Source organism: Chenopodium quinoa, unplaced genomic scaffold (assembly GCF_001683475.1).
Source record: "Chenopodium quinoa cultivar QQ74 unplaced genomic scaffold, ASM168347v1, whole genome shotgun sequence".
Classification (NCBI taxonomy): Eukaryota; Viridiplantae; Streptophyta; class Magnoliopsida; order Caryophyllales; family Amaranthaceae; genus Chenopodium; species Chenopodium quinoa.
Window position 1 is genome coordinate 197498 of NW_018743813.1, and position 11425 is coordinate 208922.

Sequence of the window (11425 nt, forward strand, 5' to 3'; positions counted from 1 at the left end):
TTTTTCGGCAAATAATCTTGACCACTCGATCTTATTAATTATCACGTGAGAAGCTTGTGATATGGCTTTTTTCACACCCAGAAGACCGCGCCCGTGGTGGTTCAGGCCGCGCCCTCTCCAGAGTCGCCGCGCCCGTGAAGAGACCGCGGCACACCCGCGACACCTTCCTGCCACATATTGGTAGATTTGGTGCAGCGAGCCCCGCGTCCGCTCCTCTCACACCCGCGCCCGCGAGGAATTCAAATTGAATTGGGGCTAGCTTGAGTTCGATTGGTGGAAGCTCAAGGTGGGCTTTGATTACAGTGGTTCTTAATTGAGTCAGAGCTATTTTAGTGCGGTGGAGAAGGGTGGTTGCGGTAGATGGTTTGGTTTGGTTTAATTGGTGAAGGAGGCAATAGTAGCAGTGCGGGGCTGTTGTTGTTGCGGTTTGTACGGAGACAAGAGGAGCTGCGGTGGCTGCTTGATGGTGAAGAGGCGCAGCAGGCCGCGATTGGTGGTAATGCAGTGCCGGTGGGTGATAGTGGTGCGGGTGCTCTATTTGTTGGTTGCTAGGTGGTGCGGCTGTAGTGTTGACTGGGAGCAGGGGAGCTTGGTGTAGTGAAGGATATGTTGGCAGCAAGGGTGATGTGTAGGAGACTAGGAGACAACAACATGCTTCATGAAAGTTGACATTCGATTCTAACTCAAAAGTTGTATTCACTTGACATGAACCCAAAGTCGAACTCATACCTACACACAATACCGAGGAAAGGATCGGAACATAATAAAATAATAAATACAATAGAAATAATTAAAATAAAATAGAAAATAAAATAAATAAAACTAAAACTGTGAATTAAGGACTAAAATCATGAAAAACTAATCAAAACCCAAAATGTGTTATTAAAATGGAAAAGCAAGGAAAACTAAGAAAATTATATGAAAATAAAGAAAGAAAATATAGAAAAATAACCTAAATCTTATTCTTTTGAGCGCTATAAATGACGCTCATCAGTCTTGTGACTTATGGCAAACTCCATCCTAAAACAATAGAAGGAGAAGTTCTCAACTATTTTCCAGACATGCTCATTAAAGCTCTAGGGGATATAGTCAATTTGAGGGTTGCGAAAAGCATCAAGAGTAACTATGATGGTCTCGTGGAAGCAATGACTAGTTCACTCTCTAACATGTAGATTAAGCCACCGCAAGAGGGTTGCCTCACCAAAAAGAGGCAAGAAGTATGGGCTAAGGTCTACAATACTAGACTTAGACTCGGAATGCCACTTAAAGCCCATGTGCTCCGGATGACGAGGTTATTCATTCACTTACAACTCATTGGCAAGCCGATGGAGGATGAGCAAGCGGCTCATATGCTACTAAGCTCACTCCACTCAGGCTATGTTTCATTAAAAATGCAGTGGAAATCCAATCGGAACAAACTTTCTTTGATGGAGGTTATCCATGAGCTTCAAATAGCCGATTCTTTCAAGGGTGCTAAGCTTGCTCTAAGGCCCAAGAAGAGGGAGTTCAAGAACAAGGCAAAGATGCGATGCTTCTACTGTAGTAGGTAGGGCCACTACAAGAGAGAATGTAGCATGTACCTAAAATATGAGGCAAAGGGAAGAGTAGCCTCTACCTCAGGTATCTTCTTTATAAACTAACACTTGAATACAAGAAATTCATAAGGTACTAGATACCATAAATGACTTACTATATGCTCCTATTTCAGGAACCAAGTGAGAAGAGCTTAGCAAGTAGATGTGGATGTACAAGCGGAAGAAGAAGACAATCTTTCCAGGAAGCTAGTAATCACATAGTTTGTCTTAGAATAGAACTTGTTTAGTTTTATTATCGACCATACATTGATCTTCCGACGTTGGACGTAATTTTTGTTTTGATCATAGGACTATTGTTACAAAAGTCTTGTTTATATGTTTTATGGCATGACACATTTATCCAAATGTGTGCTTTTGTTAGACTGTAGACACCCATTTGTGTCTCCCCAAAACTAGACCCGGTGATGAGTACCTTTCACGTCGAATCATAATCGAATGAAGTGAAAGTGTGGAAAGTTTAGTGTTGTGGATAGTTTTAATTTCTTTTCTTTTCTCTCTGTTTTTGAAAACCTATTTTAAGAAAACAGCCAATCCAGTTTTGTTGGTCCATGATATGGGTCCAATAATAGTGTAGTTGGATGGGGCTTGGAAAGAGCTTTACAACGATATATTATAAGCCCAATTCCGATGAATAATGAGGAAGTTATGGCCAAATTACTAAACTAGGCCCGGTTTGAGCCTTATATGCGGCCCAATGATCTAGAGGAGGGCTTAAAATGGATTTGTCATTCCTAATGCAATTAGGAATGATTTTAGTCTTATAGATTCTTCTAGAAGGTTCTTTTCATTCCTAATTCCTTTAGCATTGATAAATTGACTTTTGTTGACTTTTTAGAGTTTTAATCAGAATAAAAGAGTGTTTTTAAGGAAAATACAATTTTGTCCTTCTGTACGGCTAAATTTTATCTGAATTTAGAAAACGCGTGAAAAATTTAACAAGCGCCTAACGCCAGACATTAGCGCCTGAGGTGCGTAGTGAGCCCATTCCTTCTCGTACCCGTACGAGACCTGAGGTGCGGACGACTTCCCTTTACCACAAATCGATATTCTGGTAGATAACACAGCGAATCATGCACTTCTCTCGTTCATGGATGGATACGTGGGCTATAACCAGATTCTCATGGCAGATGAATACATGGAGAAAACAACCTTCATAACACCATGGGGTACTTACTGCTACACGGTAATGCCATTCGTGTTGAAAAACGCGGGTGCTACTTACCAACGAGCAACGACTGACTTGCTCCATGACATGATGCATAAAGAAGTTGAAGTATATGTAGACGATATGATTGTGAAATCAAAAGATCGCCCAGGCCATCAAATAGCCTTGAGAAAATTCTTCGAAAGGCTGAGAAAATACAACATGAGGTTGAATCCATCCAAGTGTGCTTTTGGAGTCACCTCAGGCAAGCTTTTGGGTTATGTCATAAGCTCTAGAGGAATAGAGATAGACCCAACCAAGATCAAGGCAATCATGTCAATGCCACCGCCCAAAACCGAGAAGCAAATTCGAGGATTTATTGGCCGGTTGCAATACATAAGCAGGTTCATATCAAAATTGACAACAATATGTGAACCAATTTTCAAAAATCTAAAAAAGAATGTACCAGTAATATGGGATGACGAGTGTCAAAAAGCCTTTGAAAAGATCAAATCCTATCTCGCAAATCCTCCCGTATTAGCATCAACACTTCCGGGAATACCTCTTAGGTTGTACTTAACAATCACCAAAGAGACAATGGGAGCCATGTTAGCGCAAGAAGTAGAAGGCAAAGAAAACACAATTTACTATCTAAGCAAAAAGATGCTCGAGTATGAAGTACGCAATACACCACTTGAGAAATTGTGCCTCGCTTTAGTGTGGACCACAATCAAGTTAAGACATTACATGCTCGTGCATATATACAGTCTTTGTAGTTTCGAGAAATATTTATTCGAGAAATCTACAATCAATGGGCGCATATCAAGATTGATAGTCAACTTAGCCCAATTTGACGTAAGATTCATGCCCCAAAAAGATATAAAAGGATCTGTGGTTTCGTATTTTCTAGCAGACTTTCCAATAGAAGATTCAATGCCAATACGCGATAATGAATTTCCAGATGAAGACTTGATGGTCACCGAGGACGATACTTGGACCTTATACTTTGACGGAGCCTCAAACCAAAAGGGATGTGGCGTTGGAGTATTACTAGTGTCACCTAAAGAAGGGCATATTCCAATCTCCATAAAGCTTGATTTCGACGTTACCAACAACGCTGTTGAATACGAAGCATGCGTGGTAGGCCTTGAAACAACTTTGGCATTGGAAGTGAAAAAATTACGGATATTCGGAGACTCTTCGTTGATTATCAATCAAATCTCTAAAACATGGAAAGTAAGGAGCGAAAGTCTAGCCCCTTACCAAACTTATCTGGAAACTCTCACTAATCAGTTAGAGAAGGTGGAATACACGTATCTACCTAGAGAAGAAAATGAATTTGCTGATGCCTTGGCAAGACTAGCCTCAATGGTTAGGATTCCTACGGAAATCAAGCAAATGCCTCTAACTATAGTAAAAAAAAGGCACAAACCAGCCTATATTCAAGCTATAGAAGATGATGAAGTGAACCAAGATGAAGAAGTAGAAGAATAAGAACCATGGTATACAAATATACTCAACTATGTCACCAAAGGAGAATACCCTCCCCATGCCGACAAAAGAGCAAAACGAGCATTAAGGCTCTTGGCTTCCCAATACGTACTCATTGACAACGAGTTACACAAAAGGGTACCTAATATAAGGGCCGAGCTCTCTTATGTGTAGGAAAAAAGGATGCTCAAAGAGCAATGAGGATAGTCCACGAAGGAATTTGTGGAACTCACGTAAATGGCAAAATGCTAGTCCAAAAGATAATGAGAGATGGATACTATTGGACTACCATGAATAGGGATTGTCATCAATATGTAAAAAGATGCCCTAAGTGCCACATCTACGCTAATTTACAACATGTTCCTCCATCTCTACTCTACACCTACACTTTGCCATGGCCATTCTCTACATGGGGAATTGACATCATTGGCAAAATCACTCCCCCAGAAACAGGAGGTCATGAATATATCTTAGTGGCAATTGATTACTTCACAAAGTGGGTCGAAGCACAATCATACGCTAAACTCACAGCAAAACATGTAGCACTCTTTATCGAAAGAAATATTATTTGTCGATATAGAGTCCCACATGAAATAATAAGTGACAATGGAACTCACTTTCAAGCTGAGTGTGAAGAATTGCAACAAAAATATGGCATTCAACATCATCATTCTTCTCCTTATAGACCTCAGGCAAACGGAGCAGTCGAAGCAGCTAATAAAAATGTAAAGACTATCATCAAGAAAATGACGGAAAATTACAAGGATTGGCCTAACAAACTCCACTTCGCATTGTGGGGTTATCACACGTCAATTCGCACATCAACAGGAAATACGCCATTTTCCTTGGTTTATGGAATGGATGTCGTACAACCTGTAGAGCTAGAGATACCATCTCTACGCATTGCATTAGAAAGCAAACTCGATAAAGTTGAATGGACTAGGGCGAGATATGAGGAGCTAATTCTACTTGATGAAAAACGACTAGAAGCTCTACATCATACTCAATGCTATCAAACTCGTATGGCTAGACATTTTAATAAGAAGGTCAACACAAGAAACATCAAAGTAGGAGATTTGGTGTTAAAAACATTAAGGAAAAATGTTTTAGATCCAAGGGGAAAATTTAGGCCTAATTGGTCTGGACCCTATATTGTCAAAACGATCCTGTGAGGAGGTGCAGCAAAATTAACTGATATGGACGGCAATTAGTTCTCAAACATGATAATCCTTGACCAACTTAAAAAGTACTACCCATAATTAGTTTAGTAGGACACTCAAGAGAGCTACGTTTGGCCTGATTCCTTGAGAAAGGATACGTTGGCAACCCTTTACGGGTGCGACCACTTTATTTTTTTCAAACCTTGCATCCCAAACTTAAAAAACATTTTGACAAAAAATCGATGGAATATCGGCGTCACAGAAAAAATCCTGGCGCCATACGATGAACCTTAGCGCCAGACGACAACCCCTGTCGCCTGACGCCAGACTGCCGCAGCTGGCGCCAGTCGTAAAATCGCAACGCCAATTTTCTGGAAAGTACCTGGGAATGTTTCGGTGTTTTTCGGAAAATTTTCGTTTTCCGTACTTGAAAAATTTTCTAGAAAAATTAAAATTTCAGTTTTCATTGCTTTAATAAATTAAATTTAAAGGAGATAATTTAATTTAAAAAGCTGCAATTTCATTAATTAAATAAACTAACAATTACATTATTGATTGAATTTAAATAAAGTTTAAATAAATTAACTTTGAATTTAAATCTAAGTCTAATAATTGAAAGTTAAGTAATGCTTTAATTTTTTTTCTCTTTCTTTGCCCTCTTCCAAGTTTTATCCGCATCCTCTTCTTCATCCATAACTTTAGCTAGTAGGCATCCTTTAGAGGACCTACATTCAATTTTGGAGTAAATAGTTTCTCCCTTAGCTAGGACCCCATGTTTCTTCTCTACCCAAGCCTTCTTCTCTGTAGTGTTTGCTTTTCTCTTTCCTTTATCCTTCGTAGAGCTTTTCTTCTTAGGCATTGTAGGAGTTTTGAACTCAACTCTTTCACCCAAGCGTTCCTTAACAAGAATCACTTTGTCACCTAGACGACTCTTCACATCAGTTTTACTCTGATTTTTCTTCATGTCCTTTGAAGGTTTCCTCATAATCCACTTCTTCACATCATTGGGCAAGGAAGGAGGAACATTTTGGGTGATCACTTCCCATAAAAGTCTAGCACTCCAATAAGCATCAGATTTGTCTACTTCTTGAGAGACAGGAAATTCATAGGGACGACGAAGATCCCCAGAAGGAATTGTTTGAAGTAGGTCGTACTGTCTTTTTACTCTACAGGGATAATAAAAAGTCATTCTGGATAATCTTGGGAGACAGCAGAAAGGTTGCTTGTTGACACCAATCATCTTTTCTGTTTTCCACCAAGGGATGACCCACTTGATGGCAAAATTGCAAGACCCGAAGACCTTCTTCCATTCATGGCGCCCCATCTTAGAGAAGCGTTTCTTCCTTCTCACAAAGATGTTTGGAGTGTACTTTTCAATGTTGTCTGGAGGACTCATTAATTCTAGTCTTTCCATTAGCCACATCTGTAAAAAAAAAAAAACAAAAAACAAAAAACAAAATCAATGCAAATAAATTATTATTACTATACAAAAATATGTCTTTGATATCTGTAATTAAAAATATTATTTTTCTACTTGTAATAAAATTAGAGAGCCCCGAAAAAGGGCTTTTGGATTCTTCTTTAATTCATCAAGACTAAGCATAGTCTCTCCAGCAATTAATTGAATTGGATTTATCCCAGATTCAATCTGCATGCAAAAAAGAAAATCTCTTCTTCTATAAACATGAAAAGACTCAGAATAAGGTCTATCAAAATAATGGCGAGCAAATTCTTTCAAATTAACTATGCTAACATCTACTATATTTGTTAGATCTTTGTCTTTTAGATTAATGAAGCGCTCAAAATCCTTATCATTTATTCTAGGGATTACTACAAGATCTAATGCAAGGAAGCCTAAAATAGCACCGAATTCTTCCGACAGGGGGCTAATTTCATCATACCCTAATCTAAAACAATGAGTGTCCACATTCCAATATTCTAAGGCGGTATGAATAAAGTCTACATCAAGATCTACCCCCTTGACACCATAAATACCCCCCATATGAAAAACATCTAACTCTTTTCTCTCCTTGGCAGTTAGAGACCGACACCATTCATGAGTGAAGTTGTTAAAGCTTTTAGAGACTAGAGACATGATTATTATTTTTTCAAAAGCTAAGGATATATTTAATCTGCTTAAATTATGAAGAAAATCGGTTGGGCAAGGGGATATTTATGCACAAAATCAGCACAGTTTTAATCTGGAAAGGATTTGGAGTCAGCGCTCATCAGCGCCAGACGCCAGACATTGGTGCCTGACGCCAGAGTCTGGCGCCAAACGCTAAGAGTAGCGCCTGACGCTAACCCAAAACGCGTGGCGCCAGGTGGCGCTGACGTATATTATCATATGAGCTTTTCAAAACCGCGTTTTTGGCCTGATTCGAGTCTGACCAATGACTTTACGGTCTTTTATTCTTTTTATACCTTTTTCCTAAATTATTTTTTCCTTCTTCTCAATTAATATATCAATCATATTAATTATATTATTTTTTGGATTTTATTTAGACTTAACTTTTAAGTTTTTATAAGTCCAATATTTTTACTTTCCTTTTTTCATTTTTTCTTTTGGGGGAGAAAGTCGGATACCCTCCATCAATAATAAAAAATGACGGAATTTTGCGCAAAATTAATTATCACAATTCTTTGCACACACAAACATGCACATAAAAATTAAAAAATGAAAAAATGAAAAAAATGATAAATAATAATAACTAAATATTAAATAAACTCATAGTAGTATGTATATACAAATATGTCTAAATAATGAGTCTAAATAAAGGTAAATTTCTATACAAAGTCAAAATAAAAAAAGCACAAGAATAAACTACGGCGCCGGGGGACGTACACCCATCATCTCATAGAACTGCGTCATACGAGGAGTAACCTTTCCACCAGCTCCAGCTGCGGTCTCCTCGGGAGGTGGAAAACTCAGCATAGGACCTGTCCACCCGAGATAACCCTGAGGCTGAGGCTGCGGGGGCTGCTGCGATGACGAGCCGACCTCGTACATCCACCACCTCTAAGAGCCGAGGTAGCCTCTCCCTGGCCTACCGGCGCAACATGTGCACCCTCAGATGAAGAGCACGAGCCCTCCACCGCCTCGGTGCGGGGAGCCTCAGAACGACCAACCCGACCGCCAGAACCCGTGCGGCGACGTCTCGAGCTAGACCTCGCCGGATCCCTTCGCACCTCAGGTCTCGTACGGGTACGAGAAGGAATGGGCTAACCCCGCAAAAGAAATTAAATCAGAAGCAAGGAAAATAAAAACAGTAATGCAAAAAAATAAGAAGGGAAACTACCTCCTGAACGGCGTCGTTGCGACGACATGTAGCCACGTTTCTCATCCGAACGAGCTGGCTCCGGAAGGCATCTATGCACCGTGCCATCGCCGTGACCACCTCGCGCGAGAACTGTCTAGGAAATAATGTCTTTAATGATGCATAATATATATGGATAAAAGTTGCAAATAAATAAGCTTACCTGAGTCTGGTGACGAGGGATCGACCGCTCTACGAAGCGCTCACCCTCAGGAGCTGGAGGAATCATCTCCATAATCAGCCCATACGTCCCCTGGTTATGGATGGACATACGAGGTGGCACAAACTCTGTAGGTCCAGCCTGACAAAAGCAAATCAAAGTCAGTAAAACGTTACTTGGGGGCTACTTAACGAAAGGTAAAAGCTGAAAATCATACCACCACCTCCTCGGCCAGAACAGGGACTGGAGCTTACAACGGCAGAAGCTCCTCCTTATAGCACCGCCCAGGGATCGTATAAGATCGCCAAGGGGTACCAGCTCTCTCTGACATGCTCACCATCCTCACGGCGTTGAACATATGACGCGGTGGAGGAGCAAGAACCACGAAAGTGTCCGAGGAATGCTGAATAGCAACCCTCTCTCCAAGGTATGAAATCGCTCCATATGTCCCTAAGAAGTAGCGACGCTCAGCAGTATACTGCGCGGCTAACCCAGGGACAACCAAGCCGACCCACGACCGGTACAACACGTCAGGCTCCTGCAAAGAATGCCTATCAGATAAGAATCCATCGAAGGTAATGCAAAGTGTTCAAATATATAAAAGAGCCATACCGAGATGATCCAATCTCGGACATAAGCAGTAGACATCCCAGCACGGCGGCTTCCCCAGGAGGCACTCACTGGAAACCTGCACGGCGACGGTCTCGCCGACGCAACCGAGGAAAGTACTCGTAGAACCAGATCTACAAAAGGAAAAATTATCAGCAAGTGCTAATCGAAGCTTAGAGCTAAACTTTAAAGGGAGATAAAGTATACCTCTACGACCCTCCAAAAGCCGGATAGAGCAATGTTCCCTGTGAAGGACCGGTGTCGACACAAGTCTCGTAACGCTCGAATGAAGTCAGTATAGGCCAAGCTGGCCCAGTCATAAGTCCCAACCAAATGTAGATCTCGGACTGCAGGTAGGTAGTAAAGCAGCACTCTACTACCCTTGTTAGGGGAGAACGTCCCTGACATCAAGATAAGCACAAAGATGCGCACCCGCTGCTCTTGGGTGGTCGCATCATCATCGAAAGCCGCTGCTAGAGTCGAATGGCGAATCCCCTTCGCGCTGAATTGATTCGATTCTACCTCAGCACGAGCCCGAACACCAATTGTACCCAACAGCTCCTCGACCTCGGGAGAAAAGACGCTGATCTCGTTGTCAAACGGCAGCGCAATAGAGCTAAACTCCAGTCCCGTAATGAGACTGAAGTCGGTCGGGGTGACCATCATCTCACCCCAAGGAAGTGGAAAGTGTTGGTGGTGTCCCAAAAGAACTCCACCAGAGCACGAACCACGTGATGACCCCCGCTAGAGGAAATCATGGCCTCTGAGGTCTCAAAAAGCGCTGTCAGTCCGCAAGACTCCCAAAGAAGTCTCACCTCTCCATCATTGTCGATATACATCTTGTAGAGGTCGCCCAATGTGTCGCAACCTGAACCATGGCAACGCGTCCTACCAACAGTGATCCCCTGTCGCGTCCTCTCAGAAATGTGGTGGACGGGAGAGAAGTATATAGTCCGCTCATCCCACTCAAGGAGTTGGCCGAGAGAAGTGGACCAGTCGGCGTCGTCCTCTACGAGCTCGTGCTCCCGTCGTACGTCTCAGAACCGTGAACTTGAACCTCGCTATCTAGCCATGCTACATTGTGAAAAATTATCATAAATTAAGGTTCTATAGTATCTAAGGTTCGCCTAGCCGCATGATACTATGCTCGCAAAAAAAGAGAATCTGTAGTACTAAAAAAGAGCACAAATTCAAATTGAGCATATACGACATTTTTGAAACGTTCAAAAAATTTCTTACAATACTATAATAATTAGTGTGACAAATTGGACAAGAATTGCTAGCAAAAACATCAAGAACAAGCCACATTGTCTTCCCGACCTTAAGAGGTCCAACAATGGTGATTTGTTCGTTTCTTCACCAAATTGAGTCAAACAAGTCTCAAATTACTCCCAAGGCAATATATAAACATAATCAAGCGGCATAAATTTGACAAACAAAGTGAATTAAGCAATTTAAGTTTCGAATTTTCAAGAAATTCGTGAACAAACTTATGCAAAATTCATGGAAACCGCAGTGAGTTTGAAGAAAACTTACATAGATCGGGAAAATGGATGGAATAAGCTTTAATTTGCAACAAATTTGAGCAAATTCAGTTGAGAAACGAGCAAGAACGAGCAAATTGAAGTTCTAAGCGAATTCTCGAGCAAAAACGAGCAGCAGCAGCGAAAAAGAAGAAGAAAGGGGTATTTATGGAAAACCCGACTCTAGCGCCAAGCGATAGGCCTTGGCGCCAGACGTTAAATCTTAGCGCCTGGCGCTAGTGCCAGCGTCTAGCGCTAGAGCCATAGATGCGGCGCTAGCATTATATCAGCGGCGACAGACTGTCTAGCCACTCAGTGCGGTTGTTCTAACCTCTTGCAATATATTTTGGGTTCCTTGGTATGCCTGTTATCCCCTCTAAGAAATTTGACATGATTTAGTAATCGGCTTGATTACAATTACATAAA